Raw genomic sequence first — 22,196 nt, 5'->3', positions numbered from 1 at the left:
ACACGTCTTTTAAATACCTCAAGGGATGGTGACTCAACCACGTCCCTGGGCAGCCTGTTCCAATGCTTGATAACCCTTTCAGTGAAGTAATATTTCCTAATATCCAACCTAAACCTCCCCTGGTGCAGCTTGAGGCCATTTCCTCTCATCCTATCGTTTGTTACTTGGGAAAAGAGACTGACACTCACCTTGCTGCAACCTCCTTTCAGGTAGTTGTAGAGAGCGATAAGGCCTCCCCTCAGCCTCCTCTTCTCCAGGCTAAACAACCCCAGTTCCCTCTGCCACTCCTCATAAGACTTGTGCTTTAGACCCTTCACCAGCTTCGTTTCTCTTCTTTGGACACACTCCAGCTGCTCAATGTCTCTCTTGTACTGAGGAGCCCAAAACTGAACACAGTATTCGAGGTGTGGCCTCACCAGTGCTGAGTACAGGGGCATCATCACTTCCCTACTCCTGCTGGCCAAACTATTCCTGAAACAAGCCAGGATGCCATTGGCCTTCTTGGCCACCTGAGCACACTGCTGGCTCATGTTCAGGTGGCTGTCAACCAACACCCCAGGTCATTTTTCTGTTGGGCAGCTCTCCAGCCACTCTTCCCCAAGCCTGTAGCATTGGATGGGGTTGTTGTGACCAAAGTGCAGGACCCGGCACTTTGTCTTGTTAAACCTCGTACAGTTAGCCTTGACCCATTGATCCAGCCAGTCCAGGTCCCTCTGCAGAGCCTTTCTACCCTCAAACAATTCAATACTCCTGCACAACTTGGTGTCATCTGCAAACTTACTGAGGGTGCACTTGATGCCCTCGACCAGATCATTTATAAAGATATTAAACAGAACCAGCCCCAACACTGAGCCCTGTAGAACACCACTTGTGACTGGCTGCCAACTGGATTTAAATCCATTCACCACAACTCTTTTGGCCCAGCTCTCCAGCCAGTTTTTTACCCATCGAAGAGTACGCCTGTCCAAGCCAAGAGCAGCCAGTTTTTCCAGGAGAATTCCATCCTTTTCCATTATATTTCCTCCCACATCTAATAAAGGCTGGAGATTCTCCTTAGCATTCCTTTTGCTGCTAATGTATCTATAGAAGTATTTTTTATTGTCTTTTATGGCAGCAGCCAGATTAAACTCTAGATCTAGCTGGGTTTTGGCCCTGCATAACCTTTCTAGTCCTCCTGACTTGTCTGTCCCTTTCTTCCAAAGGTCATAAACTCTCTTTTTTTAATCTGAGTTCCAGCTGAAGTGCTCTGTTCAGCCAGGCCAGTTGTATTCCCCACTGGCTTGTCTTTCAGCACATGGGGGCAGCCTGCCTTTGTACCTTTAAGACTTTGTCCTTGAAGAATGTTCAGCCTTCCTGGACCTCTTTGCCCTTCAGGGCTGGCTCCCAGGGCACTCTGTCACTAAACAGGCCAAAGTCTGCCTTCTGGAATTCCAAGGTGGCAGTTCTGCTGACCCCGCTCCTTACTTCTTTGAGAATAGAAAACTCTTCTCATTTCATGATCACTATGTCCAAAATGGCCTCCAACCATCACATCATCCACAAGTCCTTCTCTGTTTGTGAGCAACAGGTCCAGTGGGGCACTTTCCCTAGTTGGCTCACTCACCAGCTGAGTCAGGAAGTTATCTTCCACAATCCAGAAACCTCCTAGACTGTTTTATCTCTGCTGTTTGTACTTCCAGCATGCATCCAGTAGATGAAGTCCCCCATGAGGACAAGGGCTAGTGATTCTGAGGCTTCTCCCAGCTGTTTGTAGAACAATTCATCTGCCTCTTCATCCTGGTTGGGTGGTCTGTAAACAGACTCCCACCATGATATCTGTCTTGTTTCTCACCCATAAATGCTCAACCCTATTATCACCATCATTAAGCTCTAGAAAATCCAAACACTCCCTAACGTACAGAGCTACTCCACTTCCTCTCCTGCCTTGCCTATCCCTTCTGAAGAGTTTCTAGCCATCCATTGCAGCACTCCAGCTGTGTGAGTCATCCCACCATGTTTCTGTGATGGCAACTATATCAGGGCTTTCCTGATGTACAGTGGCTTCTAGCTCCATCTGTTTATGGCCCATGCTGTGTGCATTGGTGTAGAGGCACTTCAGCTGGGCAGTCGTCCATGTCACTTTCTTAGAGGAACACCCCTTAATTCCTTTGAGGTGTTTCACCGGTGTTCCCTTCTTGGCTCTTATTACCTCAGTAGCCCCTAGCTCATCTCTGTACAACTTCAGCTGTGCTCCAGTGAACCCAGCACATCTCAGAGGCACAGGCTGAGTGCCCTTGCTAGCACCCCATCCCTCTAACCTTGGCATGTTGTCCCTCAGCTTGTCTCAGGCAAGCCTGATATGGACTCCTTCCCCCTTCAAGTCTAGTTTAAAGCTCTGTCAATGAGGCCGGCAAGCTCATGAGCAAAGACCCTCTTTCCCCTTTGAGAAAGGAGAATCCCATCAGACACCAGCAAGCCTGGTGCTGTGTAGGTCATCACATTATCAAACAAGCCAAAAGTGTGGTGATGTCACCAGCCACAGAGCCATGCATTAATAGACTGGGTGCATCTGTTCCTTCTAGTGTCGTTGCTCACAACTGGAAGGATAGAGGAGAAAATAACCTGTGCTCCAGAGACCCTTACTCACCTTCCCAAGACCCTAAAGTCTCTTTTGATTGCCCTTGGACTACATGTTACATCACCCCCCACCTGGAAGAGAAGTAATGGGTAATAGTACCATGGGTAACGGCTGTACAGGCTAGGAAGTTTCCTAGCAATGTCCTTAACCTGGGCCTCAGGCAGGCAGCAGACCTCCCTAAGAGGAGGGTCTGTCCTGCATATTGGACCCTCTGTTCCCCTCAGAAGGGAGTCACCTACAAACTATTTCCAAATGTAAACTTTAAAGCTGATGGGACTTTCTGAGTTATGCCAACCTCACAGGCCAACATGATCTTTAGAATATTAAAAGCCACCTGCAAGGTGTTCTTCAAGAACAAAAAAATCTCAAATGGGGTTGATCTTCCAACCTCATTGAGGCTCCGGAGTTAGAGAAAACTTCTATCTAAATAGGAATGCAATGAACGTAATAGTAATTCATCTTCATTCAGCATCTGTCATCATCTGATACAAAATGGTTACTCAGATTCATGGGTGAGCATTTTACTTCTCCCCAAATCTAGGAAATATCTTTCATCATAGTTTCTGTTGATTAAAACAGCTACATTTCCATCATTCAGAAAAAGGCCACAAAGAAAACAAAAAAAAGTAACCAAAGACCACACAAAGCAAATCTTGAAAAATATATTTCCTGCTTTTTTATTTCTAGAATGCGTTTACAAATATATATATTACCCAGTCGTACTCTTTGAGAAACTATGTCCATGTATTTTATGTGATGGACAACTATTTTACTCAACTTTATTAACATAAAAAATATGATTAACAGAGTTGTTTGGACAGGCATAGCTGTTCCCAAAACTGTACACTGTTCAATCCCATACATTACTATCAGATTTTCTAGAACGTGAACCTCTCTACATAATACTTTATAGATTGTATTTACCTTCATTGTAATCCTATATATAGTAGTAGAAAACCTAGTGATAAGAGGGAAGAAAAAAAGAAGACAGAAAAAACAACAGCAAAGCTCATTCAAAATTGCTAGGATAGTAAGAAATGCTAGGATTGGAGGGGGGGAAAAAGCCACCTGACAGTGACATTTTCTGCTCAGTCACTTTACTGTCAGTCTACTGTCAATATTGATAAGCATACTGTTTTCCAAATGCTGAATCATTCATTAATACCAGCTCCTTTTCCAGGAGAAACCATTTTTATAGTTTTCAATATTTTTATTATTATTATTGCCAGATATAATGTAATCTTGAAAAGAAAATATTAATCCTGTAACACAAGGCCATTTAAATAGTGTTAGAAATTGTGATTCTTTCCACATTGTTTGGTGTTAAACTTTCCACTTCTAAAACAATTCCCTTAAGATGTATTGAATTGTAAAATCCATGAAACTAAGTTGCTTGCAGTTTATTTCAGTAGCTTTCTTGTAGCACTTTCATTGGTAACTTCAGTGCTATTTTTACATCCATTGTTTCTGAATCCCAGGAACAGCATAATATGTGCACAGATAGTTCACTGATTTTCACAAGGTTCTTATGATCCCAGCCATCATGGCAGGGCATTTTTCCCTCTTCCTACCTCTCACCTTTACTTTATTATTTATTGACTTTTTTAGAAGAACTTAAGCTTTAGCTGTTGCTTAGATTTTCAATCAAAATATCCACATATCAAACATCATTAACCTTGGGAGGCTAGACTGTCGCCAGACATGTAAGAACTGAGGAGTTCAGAGAGTCCTGTCTCCATTCCTCTATCCTCTTTGGTCCCAGTTGAACTATCCACGAAAGTGCACATTCTGGTTTTTTAATAGAATCTAGTAATGCTACAATGTAAAGGTAGGAGAAGAAAAGCCTGTAAATCTTTCCTTTCCTATACCGATGAATTTGCTTCAAAAAGGGAGCTTTCTTTGTTTATGAAGGTCCCTACAAATCTCATGTAAAAGTAGTGTATGTACCTTTACAAAAACTAACTTTGGCTCATCTCTACAACTATATTCTATATAAACAAGCCAGAAGCACCAGCTGACAAGAGGATGTGGGCGGAAATTAAAATAGTGTAAGAACTGCCAGCAAAATAATGCTTTGTGTCGAAACTAGCATTTCAGAAATAATCTGCCATTACACCAATTCAACATGAAAATTATCAGAACTTTTTTTCCAAAGATTTAAAACTTTCAGCTAACTTTTGTTTTCATATTATTTGAAATCTGGGCGCTTTTTTTCTTCCTTTCTTTCTTTTTTTTTAATTTAACAAGAAAAACTAACAACATATCTGAAGTGACTGATCTTGCAAGCCTTTCTCACATTGATCATCTTTACCACATCCATAGCTTAGGTGGTTTCTATGGGACTAATTACATGAATGACATTTACAGATTCTATTCCCCTGACTGTTCCCATATTATTTCCTATTGGGGAGTAACTGGCATTGTCATGGGATGGTTTGATTCCATTCATTTTTTAAACATAAGAAAATAATTTAGACTTGGATAATTTTCTAAATTAACCTTTTAAAATTACATCAAGTATTAGTTGTTAGCAAGAAACAGTAGAATAGAACATCTATTTTTTCTACAGTTCAGTAAGTGAATGGTGAGCGTCACCATTTCTTATGCAGAATTTCATGTAGCTTGATATTTGTGTCAATAACTGGTGGAAAAAATGACCTAAAACAGATGCCAAAGCAAAGAAAATAGTTTTTGTGGAAAAGTCCGCTCTTCTGATAATCACCAGATAATGCCTTAAGAGGTGAGAGCTACATTGGCAGTGAGGATGGAAGTTATTACTTCACATGATTAGGAATGGTATTGGTGTTGACACTTTACCACATGCTCAGTTGTACTGTGATTCATTTCTTTATGCCACTGGGGAACACTTTCACTATAGCCAGCGCAGAAGTAATTTTGAATATTAAAGCACACATTAAAAGACCCCAATTTTGGTTTTGTTTAAAGTCTTCACTCTTACTCTCTGCTTCAATGTAACTAGAATTAGGCAAAAATAATAAATAGGTTTGTAAAATATTCCCAAACTGTTATATCTTTCTTAAAATGATGCTATACTGTGACACTGTGGGTCACTGTCTATTGAAGCTTTGGGGAAATTTAAAAAAGCCACTTTTACTCAAAATGTCAAGCTGTGAAAAGCCATCTGCTACTAAACTTCTGAATTGTGGAGAGACTCCTGTCCCTAATATTTGTATTGTATTTGGCCAGGACACTGCATAGACTTCCACCCCTGGTTTACACCTAAACTGACTTTAGACTAGACAAGACTAGACTAGGCTAGAATGGAATAGAATGGAATGGAATAGAATTGTTCTGTTGGAATGAACTTACAACTGCCTGACCACTTAGTATTACTGTCCTTCAGTCCAGTGCTTTAGTCTCCTGTAATTGAGATACACACACTAAACTCTTCCTCTATACTCATTTGGAATCTTGCTTTTCTGTTCATGAGTAGGAGGTATGTCATTAAACCACCAAAAAACTCTAGACAAACCTAGATGTAAGGTCAAATATGTAAAAAACCCCTCTGTCTGTAGTGCCGCATAACAAAAGAACTTTTGTCAAGGAACTACCGCCTCTCTATACAAAAGTGTCTTGGTAAGTTATTGTAGAGAAGTCTTAGTCCATATCTCTGTAATAATAGCAAATAATATCCGTGGCAGTGCAACTGATGAGAATAAATAGGACAATGGCATAAAGTATACTTCAGTGAGTAAGTGGAGACATAAAATACGACTTTACAAGAAAAATTATTTCAGATAGGAAAAAATACTTGATTTACTGAGCAGCCAAAATAAACTCTAACACAACAGTTTTGGTGGGATTTTTTTGTTGTTTTGTTTGGTTTGAGTTTAGTTTTGTTTTGTTTTGGGTTTTTTTGAAAGACAGTTGACAGCCTGTTTTCCAGTATGTTACTTTGTATTGACATCAGTCTTGTTAGTTTGGATGAAAGCATAAACCTGAGTTGACAACAATATAAAATTAATAAATAACATCTTCCAGAAAGAAGAATGTAAGACTAGTGTGTATTCGTATTTCTAGCTCGTTTTAATTTTCCTTGTGTTTCTTACATCCTCCCTAGTCACATTAAAATTTTAATACTAAAAGAGGCATTAAAGCAGTTAGTCACAGTCCCCATTTTTTCAGACAAATGGCATGAGTCATTCACATAACTTCTGTCATATAGAGTCAGTATGTCTGCTGCTGCTGAGCAATCAGGTTGCTCTCTCTGATCCATTCTCACTCACAACAAAGGAATCCCACTAGAATTCAGTGAACATGCCCATTAAGCACAAGGCCTCTGGTGTCTGCTGAGTTGTTATCACATTAATGAGTTAAAACTCAGCTACATTCTCAGTAATGGCCAAAGGGCATACAGTGCCAGCTGAAAGGTGGAGAAGTAAGTGACTGCACACCAGAGACATAAAGCTCAACTTTGTCATTGCCTAATTCTAGGACACTGGGATATCTTCCAAGGGCTGAAATGGCTTTTTGAATTAATCCACATAATGGCCTCTCAGTTCTTTGCCTCTCCTTTGGCTCTGCCTACTAAGCTGTCCATTTCATGAAAATATCTGAGGAGCCTTTAACCTGTTCTTGTGTCCTAGGAAAACTCCCAGATACCAGGACAAATACAATGAAAACAGATGCAATAGCTGTAATACTCTCTAACAAGTAGGTGATTTAGTGGATCTTTCCAGAGAAATATGTGCTTTTGAATAAATGACGTGACTTTGAAAACATTATTGGATTAGCATTTTGACCACTGTTGCTATTCTTTTTCTTAAACTAGAAACTTAATCAGAACTACTAAGGGATATATGCCTTAAATGTAAATTACAGAATTGTATACAATCCCACATATTGCATGACAGAAATGTATTTTTCTCTTAGGGAACTAAGACAGCATTTTTTTTTTCACTGAGAAAATGACTCAGAATGGTTCCTTTAAAAACATAAGTTACATTCAGAAAGAAATGGAAAGAATACTAGACATCTTCATATGCATGAAATTCAACGTACCTTGAAATTAAGGTACACGAAGCTGACATTTTAAGTAAAATACAAAACTGCACATAGACTTCAGGAATACATTCATTTTTACAAATATTTAGTAAGTGAAAACACTATTTTCCTGAAGAATTGTGATGTGAAAACAGAGTACTTGATGTTACAGTGTGATGTAATGCAGACATAAAATATAAAAGAAAATGCACACAAGAAATAAATCTAGCTTTGGTCATTAGATATGAGAAAACAAAGTGCATATCAAAATATGATCTTTTACATTTAGGCAGTAAGTTTTCCATAAGAATAAGCATAGTTAATGTTTATACAGTATAATATCATACGTTTGTATTTCCAGCTTTTGCGTATGTGCAGTATGTTGAATGAATTTATGAGAAGGAAAAAGAGATATATATCTACATACAGAGTGTTAGCCAAAACCTCTTGAAGAATACAGAAACATACTGAAAATTATCAAATTGTGCCTCTATTGAAGTGATACTGAAAGAGACTAGGGATTTAATAATGCATATTTCCAGAAGGTATAGATGTTGATTACAATTATTCTGAAAAGAAAGCTGTATTTGAGTCTCGGGTACTAGAGAGTCTGGAACTATTCACCTTTGTATCAGGTAACTGTTGAAACAATGCCACATTTTGTCAGAAGGATGATGGCTAAATAGGTACACTGGCTACATAAACTCTTCATCTGAACAGTTCACAATTTTGTGAGTGTTTTAGAAAAAGCATATGTGTGACAACTTATTTTCGCCTTTGCTTCTCCAACTGCTTTTGGGATCAGTGTACTTTTTTGATGTTCCTCATGAGGCACGGCAGTTAAGGAAGAAATTGGAAGTCAGAGCATGCCAGAACTGTACAGTGTAAACAGGAAGAATTATTAAATACTTAAGTCAAATACTAAAGACTGAAAACAAGCACAGATAGAAAAAAGCTAGAAAAAAATGATGTTCCTTGCATTTGACAGTTGTTTTGATTGTTAAAATTTTTCTGCCTACTATTGTGATCATAATGGTCCTTTCTGGGTTTGATACGGGGGAAAAAAATTGTTAGCAAAACCAAACACTTCCAGTACGAACTTGGAATGGAATGTTGTACATGTATGGAACGTGGAACTTGCACAACCTCTGAAAATCCGTAACCACACGCTGAGCATAATGCAGTGCCTGAATAATACTTACTCATGCAGGTAGAGGGACTAGGAGTTTGCAGCATCTAAACAAATAATGGTATTCTGTCAGTTGTTAATGACAACAGAAACTAATTGCTCTATGTGGTTTCACACTTACAGACTTCATCATATGAACTACACTCTCAGAAGTAGGGTACTGTTTAACATAACTTACCACAAACTGTGTATAACAAGTGAATGCTTATCAACTGGAAACTAATAAATAGCTCCAGTCAAATGCACTGTTCATATAGTAGCAATTAAGCTCACCATAGGAATAATAACCAAGTAGAAAACAAGCAGAATTTTTAATGAAGAACTTGAATAATGCTCAGCCTAAAGGAGGAGTTCTCAAAGCACTGGCCAAATTCTCTTCCTGTTACATGCAATGAAAATTTACCACTGTCTTTAGTGAAAGTACAATTAGGTCATTATTACTTTTGAGAGATGCACCTCTAAATAATTATTAATATTTATTTTACAAATGTTCACTAATAGATTAGATATCATTGCAGTTCACAGAAGAAAAATATCTGATGCATGATCTTAATTCTATTTACATTAAACTATAACATTCTGCATTATATTACTCCCAATACATATATTTTTAATGTTAACTGTTCAGTATTTACAGCACACGAATTTGTAACATGAATTTGTAATAGAGGTGTTAAATACAGAGCTATTAAATACGTGATATTTAACTCAGGATCCACTGCCAGAATTTCTGTCTTACGATCAATCTGCAAATGGAGGTCTGTGTTACTACAGTTGTTGCTGTTTTTTGCTGTTGCTGTCATCGTCATCTCAGGAACAGCTTATTTATCATGCATTTTTTAAATACCAGGTTGTGAAAACACTCAAAATTTTTGGGGGAAGACTGGTACATTTCTTTAACTATACTAATTCTCTGGTCAATGGACAAATAATGCCATTATGAAGACATTTCCAGTTCTCCATATGATAAGCATTATTTACCAACATAAGGAAGATACAACATAAGGAAGATACACTAATTATTTATTTAGTAATAATCTCTGCTGCAATTTTAGGTAAAAGCAGCCCCAAGGGAGAAGGAAAAGAACACTTTTCAAAGACCACTTTGTGGTTTTGTTATTAGTATATACTCAGAAATTTTTTTTACCAAACACCTGCCACTTTGACATGTCAAAAGCAACCAGAATTTTCTATAAATGGTTCTATTATTCTCAGCTGTCCACTGAAATTTGTTACAAACGACCTCCTTCAGAAAGACCGTTAATATTTTTTCTTAATATGGGAAGAGCTGCCTGTCTACTTTCCTACCTTCACAGCAAAGTAGCAATTAGCACTCAGAGACTGTACACATGAGAAATGGATTATGTCTGAAGTCGCATGAAATAAATAATTACTTAGATACTGGCTATTCAGTCAAGACAAAAGATGTTATATAATTGTAAACTATTTATTATCATCATTTGTTTGATTTATTTTGCCCAATGATTTGTACATCGTAATCCTCTAATAGAAATTGTCTGAAAAATTAAAAGCTACAACCTGAGAACTTACCTTCAAGAAATTAATAAAAAGAATAAATCCTGACATACACTAAAACATAGTGGTTTACATAGCTATAGTATAGATCAATTGAGTCATAACTGATAAATATCCATCCTACCCATGGCTATTTTCCAAAACCTAGGTAATAAAACCTGTTTGATTTTAGAGATAATCATGAGGACAGATTAACAGATAAAGGTAATCTCCTTTAGTAACTTTTCAGACTCCAGTAAAACCTTTATAATATACTCCAAACAACTACCACTAATAGTTACAAATTCCATTCATTATGCTGAACTGAAGAAATTCAATCCTTAAACTGATAAAAGTGACACATTAGTAAAAGCTTTAGTTAAAAAGAGTATGCCCTTCTAAAGCCTACCAATACATACGTAAAGATTTAAAAATCATGACTGTTTCCATGACGTCTCCAAAGCCAACTGTTACTTTTCTAACTCCCCAAACCAACATAAATAATTCAGAAGTCCTAATTTTCTTAAGAGGTCCTAAGCACCCACACCCAAGCTGCCTGCACCATGATGTTTTTAGCTTTCTCCAAAGTAACGTGCCATCTATAGAATCCAGGACTTATGAGATAACAGAAGGCAAAAGAATTTCAGATATTTTCCCTTACCAACTTTTTTATATTGTTTGCTGGCTTTTCTATTGCTCTAAGCCTCTATCCTTCTTGGAAAATATGTACTACCTAGCGAATTTGACTGGAGCACTTCTATATGAATAAAATATAGCTTCTAGTGCTATAAAACACCAAGAATCATGGCTCTTCCTTAGAAATGTACATCCAGGTGACTGGTTGTTAGCCCTGTTTCATGTTACGCCTCAGCGTAACTGGGAATTGAGGCTTGTTATTTTTATTAGAGGGAGAAAACAGTTGATGCCTAGAATAGGCTACACAGAGGTACACAAAGAGTTTCTTCAAGCATTAGGAAGGTAATTAACAGTTAACTTTCAAGATTTTGTTGCAATATATGAAAATTAATGCCCATTCTCATCATAACTATGACTGATTATGTATCAGTGGGGACTTTTTTTTTAAAAAAATATTTAATTGTTTTTTAAAGTAATTATTAGAAAGCAATTCCATAAGATGGAGAGATAGCTGATCCATTGTTTTTACAATGGTGGGAAATATATACATACATAGTAGTTCATAGACTACAAGAATGCTTTTATTAGCATTTACAATCTTTGCAGCAAATGAATAACCTGGACACTGAGAAACAGAGGAAAAGAAATGAGCTGATTCAACAAAAAGATAAGTGAAGAGTTATGGAGGGTTATGGTGTGTGACAATATGAATATGGAAGAGTCCAGTATTCCTACATCTTCACATTCTTCTCAGGTTGGCGTATATCTGGGAAAACAATTGACAAATTGTGTTTCATTCTTTTCTTGTGGTTGAACCACGTATAATACTATTTTGTTCATGTGACCAGGGAGTGAAAATTAAGCTCTGGTCCCAGGTCAATTTAAACCAAATGCTGGCTCAGTATTTCCCCAGAAGATTTATTTTACATGCAGTACACAGTATGCTTATCTCTGCGTATTGTCTAATCCACACACAGTAAGTTATCTTACCAGCATGTTTTATAAAAGGAAAATGTTCATGTCCACAATACTAAAGTTCGGTGGAAAAATTTGAGGAATACATGATATATGTGCAATAGGAAATTTTATGATTTCAAGATTGGCATATAGTCTATGGTGTTTTGTACACCTAAATGAAAAACATGGTGAGAAATGTGTTTATAGCTGAAGGGTACCTTCCCTTTAACCTAAGCATGGCTGTAAGCTGCTCTGGTTTTTGGGATGGGCATCACATTCATGATGCTACTTGCATACGTGTACTTCAGAGCAATAACAAAATCATGAAGAAGAAAAGACTTTCAGCCTTCACGATAGAATGTAATTACCTGGATAAGTGCATAAAAGCTCTACATGTAACTAATAGAAAGGACCTTTTTATATCCACCTCTAAAAAAGTCCCTAAAAAGTAATAGACATTCCCTTCCCACCACAAAAAAAACAAACAAACAAACAAAACGCCTCCAGTTACTCCCCCACTCAGTCATATAAACTATAAATTAGGCTTCGTCTTCCCAAACACTTACTAGTCATGAGCTCATTCTTTCCTTTGAATTTGTTACCGTAGGACCAGACATGGATAATGTAAGAACTCCATAAGACTAACAGATTACTTCCCCTTTCAGTGAGATACACAGATATAGTGCAGATAAGTAGCAATTCAAGGAGGCTCCTGCAGCCTTCCCACATAGTCTGAACTCCTGAACACAGCCTTCATCTATGACTGACCTCTTAGAACAGGGGAAGGAAATATGCAGAAGACTCACAAGAAAGACACACCACAGTTCAAATGTACTAAAATGTACTTAAAATAAAAAAAAAAAAAAGAAAAACAAAAAGTCCTAAACCTTACAACAAGGCCAGCCAATCCAGAAATTAAAATGTAGGGAATCTGACCATTATGTAAAATGAAGGACAACCATTTTCCCTCCATATCAATCACTTGAAAGTATGCTTACCTGTCTGCTGTCACAATGCTGGCAATCTGGCTACCAGATGGCAGACAGGGACCTCAGTCCCTCCAGGAGGGCTGGAGCAAGACACAATGGAGGAAAGAATGAGGAATCCATCTACAAACAAGACTAAAGAATTTGTTAGCTCCTTTTGTGGCCTGCCAGCACAGGATTATTAGAGTAAGATGCTCAAGAGGAAACTGCGAATGTGCAAAATCACTTGATGTTCCCTTGTCATTGTCTTTACCACGCACTTATGTCTTTTCCTTCTGTGCTTCTTTTCTCCTCTGTGCCACTGGATAAAAAGTGAATATCTATCCTGTTCACAAGTTGATACCTTGAAGACTTCCCATGAGCAGTCAAATTTATAAAAATCTTTCTTTCTGGATTCTCTATTTGGCTGGCACTTGGTGTTCTCTCCTGGGTCAGAGTGGGTTTTAGTCTGTATGTAGCCACAGCCAGGACCCCTCTTGAGCTAAAGCTATGGAATACAAAGTGTTTGGAGTGTTTGAAGATACTCCATACAACTTCTTCCTGAAGACACAGGCATACCATACTCAAAGTCTGAACATGCTAGAGTCATTGTACTGGTTTTGTCTGGGGTAAATTTCTTCATAGTAGGTTGTATGGTGCTGTGTTTTAGATTTGTGATAAAAACAGTGTGGATAATACAGGGATGTTTTAGCTATTGCAGAGCAGTGTTTACACAGCATCAAAGCCTTTTCTGCCTCTCATACCACTCCACCGAGTAAGCTGGGGGTGCCCAAGAAGTTGGAAGGGGACACAGCTGGGACAGCAGATCCCAGATGACCAAAGGTATATCCCATACCATATGACATAATTCTCAGCAATAAAAGTGGGCAGGATGTGGTGGCTGGCCAGGGCTGCTGTTGCTCCAGGACTGGCTGGGCATGTGTTGGTTGGTGGTGAGCAAATGGGGATTATTTTTGTTTTTCATTATTTCTTTTTCTTCTTTTTTTTTTCGCTTGTCTCTTCATTGTTTTCTTGTTTTTTTTCCTCTTTGTTTATATGTAATTAAATTGTCTTTATCTCAATGAACAAGTTTTCTCACTTTTACCCTTCCACTTTTCTCCCCCATTCCTATGGGTAGGGAAGGGAGCAAGTGGTTGTGTGGGGCTTAGCTGCCTACCTGGGTTAAACCACAACTGTTATTCCTTGGCAGATGGCATCCCAGTGACTGCTGTTGGTGACTGTCTCTTAAATATAGTGTTGATAGTAATGCTCTGAGATTATCCATGCAGCAGTCTTAGAAAGGCTGCTTGAGCAAACAGATAGAGCAGGTGTACACAAGAGGAAAAGCAAAATGACGATCTGGCCTGTGTGTGTTATGCCAGTTCTGTGCTTCACCAGCCTTCTCTAAATAGGAATTAGATGAAGTCATGCTGCTTCAAGTATCTTCCCTTGAAAGCAGCTGAGGCCTTCAAGAGAACAACTGAGCTGTCCCTGCCTGCTGTTCAGCTGCTGTGTATTATGCTGATAACTACCCAAATCAAGGAATGGCCCATAATGGTCTGTCACAGGAACAGACCAGTCTGGGCAGCTAGTATGCCTGTTTTAGGCCAGGTAAGTCTCCATCCAGTCTAGAGAATGGGGGTGCATTCTGCCTTATGGGAAAAAAGTTCCAACAGAGCTAGAACTCACAAGGAGTAATGATGTTAGTGGTGGTAGAACGAGAGGGAAAATTTAAAATCCTCCACCTGGAGAGCAAGAAACCTCTGCAACATTGCTTGGGAGCAGCTTTGCTCCTGAGGACCTGAGTGTGCCAATAGATGGCAAGCTGGGCATAAGCAAGCAGTTTCTCCTGGCAGCAAAGGCGGCCAAGGGCCTCCTGAGCTGTACTAACAATATGGCAGGACCCTGAGTGCCCTAATAGGCCTTAACGGCTCTAAGCACACCTACCTTGGGCCTCTGGCAACACTCCTGCCCCTGGGCTTTGGGCTTTCTTTAAGCTAATGTCTGGGCTTTCATTCCCTGCCAGAGATAAGTTTTACCTGTACCTGCCTCTAGCTCTGTCCCAGATGCACATGTGCCTGGCCACTGACCTTGTTGATCTGAGCCCTGACCTGTGGATTGGCTTTCATATCTGGCCTTGGCCCTGCTCCATCACAATAGACCTGCATGGCAATTGCTGGGCTGTTTCTGACACCAGTTACCACCTCTGGACTTGACCCTGAACTGTAGATTGACTTCATGTCTTGACCCAGACCAGCATCATCACCACAGACTTGAGTAGTGGCTTTGACTCTGCGCTGACCCCATCTGCCAACGCTGGGCCTGCTCAGCTTGCCTTGCCCAGGTACAGTGGGACGGGGCCCTTGCTGGCAAGGCTCCTGCCCCCATTGGCCTTGCCACTGTGCTCGGTTCCTTATCTGCTTCCCAACATGGGAGCGAAGCCAGTAGGTAGAGAGGAATGATTGCTCCCTTCAACTCACCTTTCAGAAGATCATACATAGAGCAGAGCTACTGGACCACCAAAGACACAGCAGCAAAGGACTGAGAAAATGAAGGAGTTTCTTTGCCTCCTCATGCCTAAATCGCTATTCTGTACTCTGACATGTTTTAGGTGTTTCTGCTTTTAACAAACATCCCTTTCCAAAATATAAGCTTGCCAGACAAATAATGGTATTGCTCTCTTGTTTCTCATAACATGACACTCTCAGTGTGGATGCGTGAATCTCAATCATTGCTTGTAGAGCCATACTATGACATGATATGATGCATGCTAGAATAAGTTGAAGGATTATCCCAAGCACAGAGAATGAAACTTGATCCATCCTTAAGATTTGGTGGATTTACAGGGAGAAGATTCTGAAGCCAACTATCCTTTCAGTTCATTTCCTTGAAAGAAGCTATTTGTTTGCTTCAGATGGGATCCTGGGATCCAAGCAGAATATAGATAGTATGGATAGACCTGGAGGGAAATAGGGAATGAGCCAAACTGTTAGTGTGGACAAAATACTGAAACATTGTTATAAACTGTACTATTTATGTAGAACCAAAAGAATTTATAAACTGGAAACACAAGGGCCAAAGTACCACTAGACTTATTTCTTTTGTTGAGCCAGGTGGCAGATGTATGAACAGCAGGTCTACATCTTTAGTGTAGTGTGACAGCTTAGGTGTATAATTAAAATGATACATGACAATATTTTGCTTTTAAAATAGTGTTTTAGATATAGTGGGATTTAAAAAAAAAAAAAGAAAATATTTTGTTGTTTGCTGGCCTCAGTTTCTCTGTGCTGGTTTCCTATCCTCTGTGTTAGCTACATAAGTCAGGATTTTTTTTTCCTTTTTGCCTAGATATGTTTGCCCACTTCCTATCCTCATACCACCAGTCCAAAACACACCAAATTTAAGTAGCAAGATACCAATATTTCTTATAGAATCATGCTTGTCAAATTTAACAGGGACAGTCTTTTCATTTATACATGGCTAAGAGAAAAAATTAAGAGCTGACATATGACAAGGTTTGTTGCAAGCATTAAGCAACGTCTTGACAATAACTGTAATTAAAGTTGCCACAGCTTTGACCTGATTAAACACTGAACAATACAACTGCCATTCTTTGACTACCTTAGGCCGGTGAGCATCTGATGATATATAATATCTTTTGGCAGCCAAGTTAATTATAACATAGTTGAGTGCATTTCTTTAGAGGGGTAATACTTAAAGAAATTAACCGGAGAGGAACTGTAATGAAAGCTGTCAGAGTAATTCTAAATATTGCTAACAAGCATACCTAATATCTCTGAAGTATGTTAAGTTTTTTGCATATTAGAATGCATTTTTAACACTTTTTTTCAGTTTATATAAGAATTTTACATCCCATGTGTGGACTTTTAAACATACTGAACTTTGCAGTGTCAAAGCTCATACTATTTCCTGAAAGATTCACAGGAACTGAAAGCTGAGATAGTCAGGCACTTGGGGGACTATGATGTTAATTCATGGGAACTGAACATTCAAATCTCTTAGCTAGCACTGGGAATCATAACCGATGTGTTTGTTTCAGCCCTCTGTATCAAGACGCTGACATTGGTGTTCCAAACCTAGTTCTAACACTGATATATTAACAGCTGGATGGATGAGGTATGCACAAAGCAATTATACGCAAGTACCACTAATGAGTATCACTGTAATGTGGGATTTTTCAGCATACTGTGTGACACTTTTGCTGAAACACTGAAAACTTAGAAAACATACATCATACCTAAGTATGACCAGCAAAGATTTTTTTATACAGGCTGATGAGTGCCAGATTTAGAAAGAACTCCTCCTTGTCATTGAATCTATCACAGATAAAGAGATACAGTGGTTTATGAAATATAAAATATCTCCCATACAGCTCTCATAAACAAGAGCTTTGCCTACCACTTCAAGCGTACTAAATGGAAAGTCCCCTGTGGCATACTGGCAGTCACTTTGTCTCTCTAATTATTATTACAGGGAACTTTAGTGAGGTATGCATAATTTTTATTAACGTACTTTAATTTGTATTTCTGTGCCTGATTAAATATTTAGACTTTGATTCAGCCTGGAAATTAAAAACATTACAAGAAATATTTCTACCATCTTTCTTGAAAATCAAGAAAATGTTTTAGTACTGATTTATAACTTCTTCCAAAATTCTGACCTGATTCACTCAAATCTTTTCTGAAATCATATTTTTATGCATAATAAGACAAAAAAAAATCTACTTTTTACTTGGAATTGGTGATTCTTTGGTGTAACTGCACTCTATACTTTCTTTGTACAGGTATAAATGACAGTCCAGAGAGGCAGGAAATGGAGGTTCAAGACTGTCTTACTCAATGCTCATTCACTTTGTAAACAGTTGATGAACATTTTTTATAACCTTTACCTTTTGTAGCTGTAAGCTTCTTAAGCCTAGATGGAACTGCTAAAAGTAGTTATTTTTGTCTTTTCCTTCTTGGATGCACGAATTGCAGGGAAACAAAAACTATTTACCTCTATGAAAAAATATGTACAATGAAGACTTAGAGGAAAGTTTCACAGACTGTGCACTTTTGGACTATAGGACTGCATAGCATGTAGTCCACAAAGTTCCACAGAGCTTTCTTGCCTTTATAAGATACTCATTTCAATTATGTGAACTCTGTAGAGTTGTCTGGATGACATGTAAAATTTGTCCATGATTGATGCTTTAAAATTTTTAAAATCACTATTAACCTTTTATGATGAGATGACTGGCTTGGTTGATATGGGGAGAGCAATGGATAGTTTACCTTGATTTTAGTAAGGCTTTCAACTCTGTCTCATAAGATCATCATAGAAAAGCTCGAAAAGTATGGACAAGGTAAGTAAACAATGAGGTGAACTCAAAACTGGATGGAGAGTTCTCAAAGGTTTGTGATCAGTGGCATAAAATCTGGGTGGAGGCCAGTTACTAGTGGCGTATCCCAGGGGTCCACACTGGGTCTGGTACTATATAACATCCTCATTAATAACCTGGATTTGGGACAGAGTGCACCCCCAGCAAGTCTGCCGATTGTAGAAAATTGGGAGGAGCAGCTGATAGGCCAGATGTTTGTACTGCTATTCAGAGGGACCTGAACAGGCTGGAGAAATGAGCTGACAGGGAACCTCTTCCAAGTTCAACAAAGGGAAGTGGAGTGTCCTGCACCTGGGGAGGAATAATCCTATGAACGAGTATATGCTGCAGGCTGACCAGCTGGAAAGCAGCTTTACAGAGAAAGACCTAGGGGTCCTGGGGGACAGCAGGTTGAACATCAGCTGGCAACATGCTCATGTGGCAAATAAAGTCAACAGTATCCTGGGCTGCATGAAGGGGACTACTGCCAGGAGGTTGAGGGAGGTGATCCTTCCCCTCTGCTCAGCACCAGTGAGATGCACCTGGAACGCTATGTCCAGTTCTGGGCTTCCCAGGACAAGATAGATGTGAACTTACATGTCCAATATGGAGATACTGGAGCAAGTTCAGCACAGGCCTACAAAGATGATTAAGGGACTGGAGCATCTATTGTATGATGAAAGGCTCAGAGAGCTGTGACTGTTTAGCCGAGAGAAGTCCCAGAGGGATCTTATCAATGTGTATAAATTTTGTATTTAAACTGGTTGAACTGGAGCAGGTTGCCCAGAGAATTTGTAGAGTCTCCATCCTTAGAAAGACTTAAAACCTGACTAGACACTGTCCAGGGCAACCTGCTCTTGGTGACCCTGTCTGTGTGGAAGGATATGTGTGGATGAGACAATCTCCAGAGGTCCCTTCCAACCTCAAATATTTTGTGATTCTGTGATTTTTTTTTTAGTTAAGGAAGTAACCTTTACAGCTTTAATATCTGAATGCTGGGGTTTCCATATTTTCCGTTGGGATACTAGCTAGCCCTTCAGAATAAGAGGATTTATGTGTTACTAAGATTATACCTTTCCATGTTAGCACACCACCCTAATCAAGGACTCATTTTTATACATGTTTAAACAGAATGTGGAACAAATATTTGCTGTCTTCCTCCTGAAGAGTTAATTAAGTATTAAGATGTGAGGTAAAGATTACAGTCATATGAATGACATCATGAACTTTGTATGTTGTACAGAAAAACTTACTATATATCAATACCTTAAAACTACATATCAGCTTTGATGTCTAACATGTCCCCCTATTGATTCCACCTCAGTGTCACTTTGAGACCAAGGCATGCAGTTCTATACATGTTCTTCCGTTTCCTTTTTCCTCACACCCTTGTTTTCACAGAAGGTAAAAACAGGATGGATGGGGCTGCAAGTCTTCTAAGAGTCCAGAAACTGTTATGAGTTACATTCAGTGTACGTCTACCCTGAAGTTAGATGTAACCTTGAGTATAATATTGAGAAAAGGTATTTCGATATCCAGTGTTACCTGTGATTTCTTTCTTTTGTAATTAATGCTATCTAGAAATAATAGTTTAAGTTCAAATTCTTCAGAAATGTGGAAGAATGTGGGTTCTCCAAAATATTCAATATAATGAAATTGTTCATGAAAGTGTTGAAGCCTCAGACACATGAGGGGATTGAGCACGGAAAGGCACTCAGATGATCCCAGCAGGCAGATCAAACAATTTGTGTTGGAAGCTCAAATTTCAGAAGGCTTCTGTCTATTTGACATGGAGTCAAAGTCCTTCCTAACTCATCTAGACATTCTTTGGCAAAGCAATGCAAAGAGTGGACTCAGGTATAGACTGTAGATTATGAGTACATTTTGCTTGTACATCTCCCAGGATACGGTCGTGAGACCTGCATTCCTGATTCACACTTTATAAAGATCTTACATTTCCTATTATTACAGAGGTCTGAAGAATTACCACACTATCACTGCAGTAGACAGCTACAGTTTGCACAGAGGAGCTATGCCACATCTTGCTGGCTAGCAGAAGTAGAGCAGGTCACCAGTTTCCTACCTAGCAGATATAAGTAGAAATTAATAGACTTCTATAAAATTATCAGCAGATTTTATTAACTGAGTGATTTTGCTTAGATCAACATTAAAAATTAGTTGCAAAATTATAAGAAGTGGCTATTTTTAAGGAAGATGCCTCAACTAAGGTCACCTGAGGCTGCAGTCTGACTGAAAGCAATAAGAGATGCCAGACATCTGTAAAATTAAAGTACTGCATTTTCTTAGTAGGGTAATATTGTTTGTCCGCCTCCAATAAAAATGAGATTTTGAAATGTCATTGGAAGATGCAACAAGACATATTGGTGTCCAATACAACAAATAGAATTTCTGGTGAAAATTCTGTGAAACAAAGTTATGCTTTTGGTACATAAGTTATTGAGAATTTGTTGTAGCTAGCGATGGTAGTAAAACACATTTACTTCTGATATATAATGGTTACATCGGAAGCCACAACAACAACAGAATAATTAATAATCTAAATGTAATATGTAGCATCTGTCACTTTGGAGTTAAAGGCAAAACTCTTTCAGCCCTAAAGTTGGCTATTGATGCTCCTGGGAAATCCGCTGGATTTTGGTTACTTCTGGCAAGAGGGATCCGTCTGTTAGCGTGATGTAGAAGAAAATAGGGAATGACATGATAGAATTTTTAATTGTTACTTTCAAATACATTGATCATGACTTTTGTGATGTTACCTGTAAAGTTTTCAGTGTGTTTCTTTTCTTCAAAATCTAAATCAAATTTTTACATTCAGATTTATAAATGCTATTTACCTGAAATGTATTCCTATCACCAGGTTTTAGCAATTGAAATATTTTTCTGCTATAGCAAATAAATTACTTATAGAGCTTTTACAATTTCATTTAAAATATAAAGGAAAATTATGTGAAAAAAAATTAAAAATAAAATAGAGATTTTCCCCTTTATCATCTATTCTTTCCAAATTTAGCGAAAGAGAAGGCTGGTGCCCTTACCTGTCTTTATTAGAAAATGTTTGCTTTTGCTTGAATAGGAAAACTGTTGAACTTCCTCCAAAACCTGCCTTTATGTACTGAGTTTCCAGAACTAATTCCTAAGGCAATGTACCAAGTCTGAGCTACACTGAAGTCTGTAACAAGGCTCAATTATTAATTTTACTTTGTTTTCACAGAGGAGATGGATTTTGAAAGATATCCAGATACTGTGTCATGAATTTGCTTTTGTTTACCTTCTAAAATTATTATTTTTGTTATCTGTTGTAGATAGTGTTTCTTGATGTTTTCTTTTCACCCACATCTTGATTATTATACCTCAAAGTATGACACTGAAAAGAGGACTAATCATGAAAATAATCCACAGATAGAAAGTGAGAGGGATTTTCTTTGACAAGTTTGGAAAGGGGATCAGAATTGCTGGCTGTGTACAGCACTTTTCTAGATTAAAATTTTGCCTGAAATAGCTTTTATAACATCTAAAATTGACCATTACAGTCACTTATGCTACTATTTATTTCATTCTTACTTAATGGTCCTGTTATCAAGATTTTTTTTCCTTTTTTTAAAATATGATGGCAATCAAAATTAATAACTTAAATGTAGATAGTAAAATCCATTTGTTATTATCTATAGAAACACTAAGAACTTTGGACATTTGCTGCTGAAGATATATTGGTCATAGTTTTAGGGAGATCTGTGCTTAATGTTCATCATGTCTCTTTTCAGGAGCAAAAAGTCCAGGTCCAATAAAGCTATATCTGAAATAACTAGGAAAAGAATTGCCTTCAATGCATCATTAAAACTTGTATTTGGAAAGAAATTATTTGCGAATAAGATTTTTTTCCTCAAAAGTTTCTGCTAAATTCTCAGGAACTAA

This window comes from Phalacrocorax aristotelis, chromosome 4 (assembly GCF_949628215.1).
Source record: "Phalacrocorax aristotelis chromosome 4, bGulAri2.1, whole genome shotgun sequence".
Lineage (NCBI taxonomy): Eukaryota > Metazoa > Chordata > Aves > Suliformes > Phalacrocoracidae > Phalacrocorax > Phalacrocorax aristotelis.
This window is presented reverse-complemented; position numbering follows the sequence as displayed.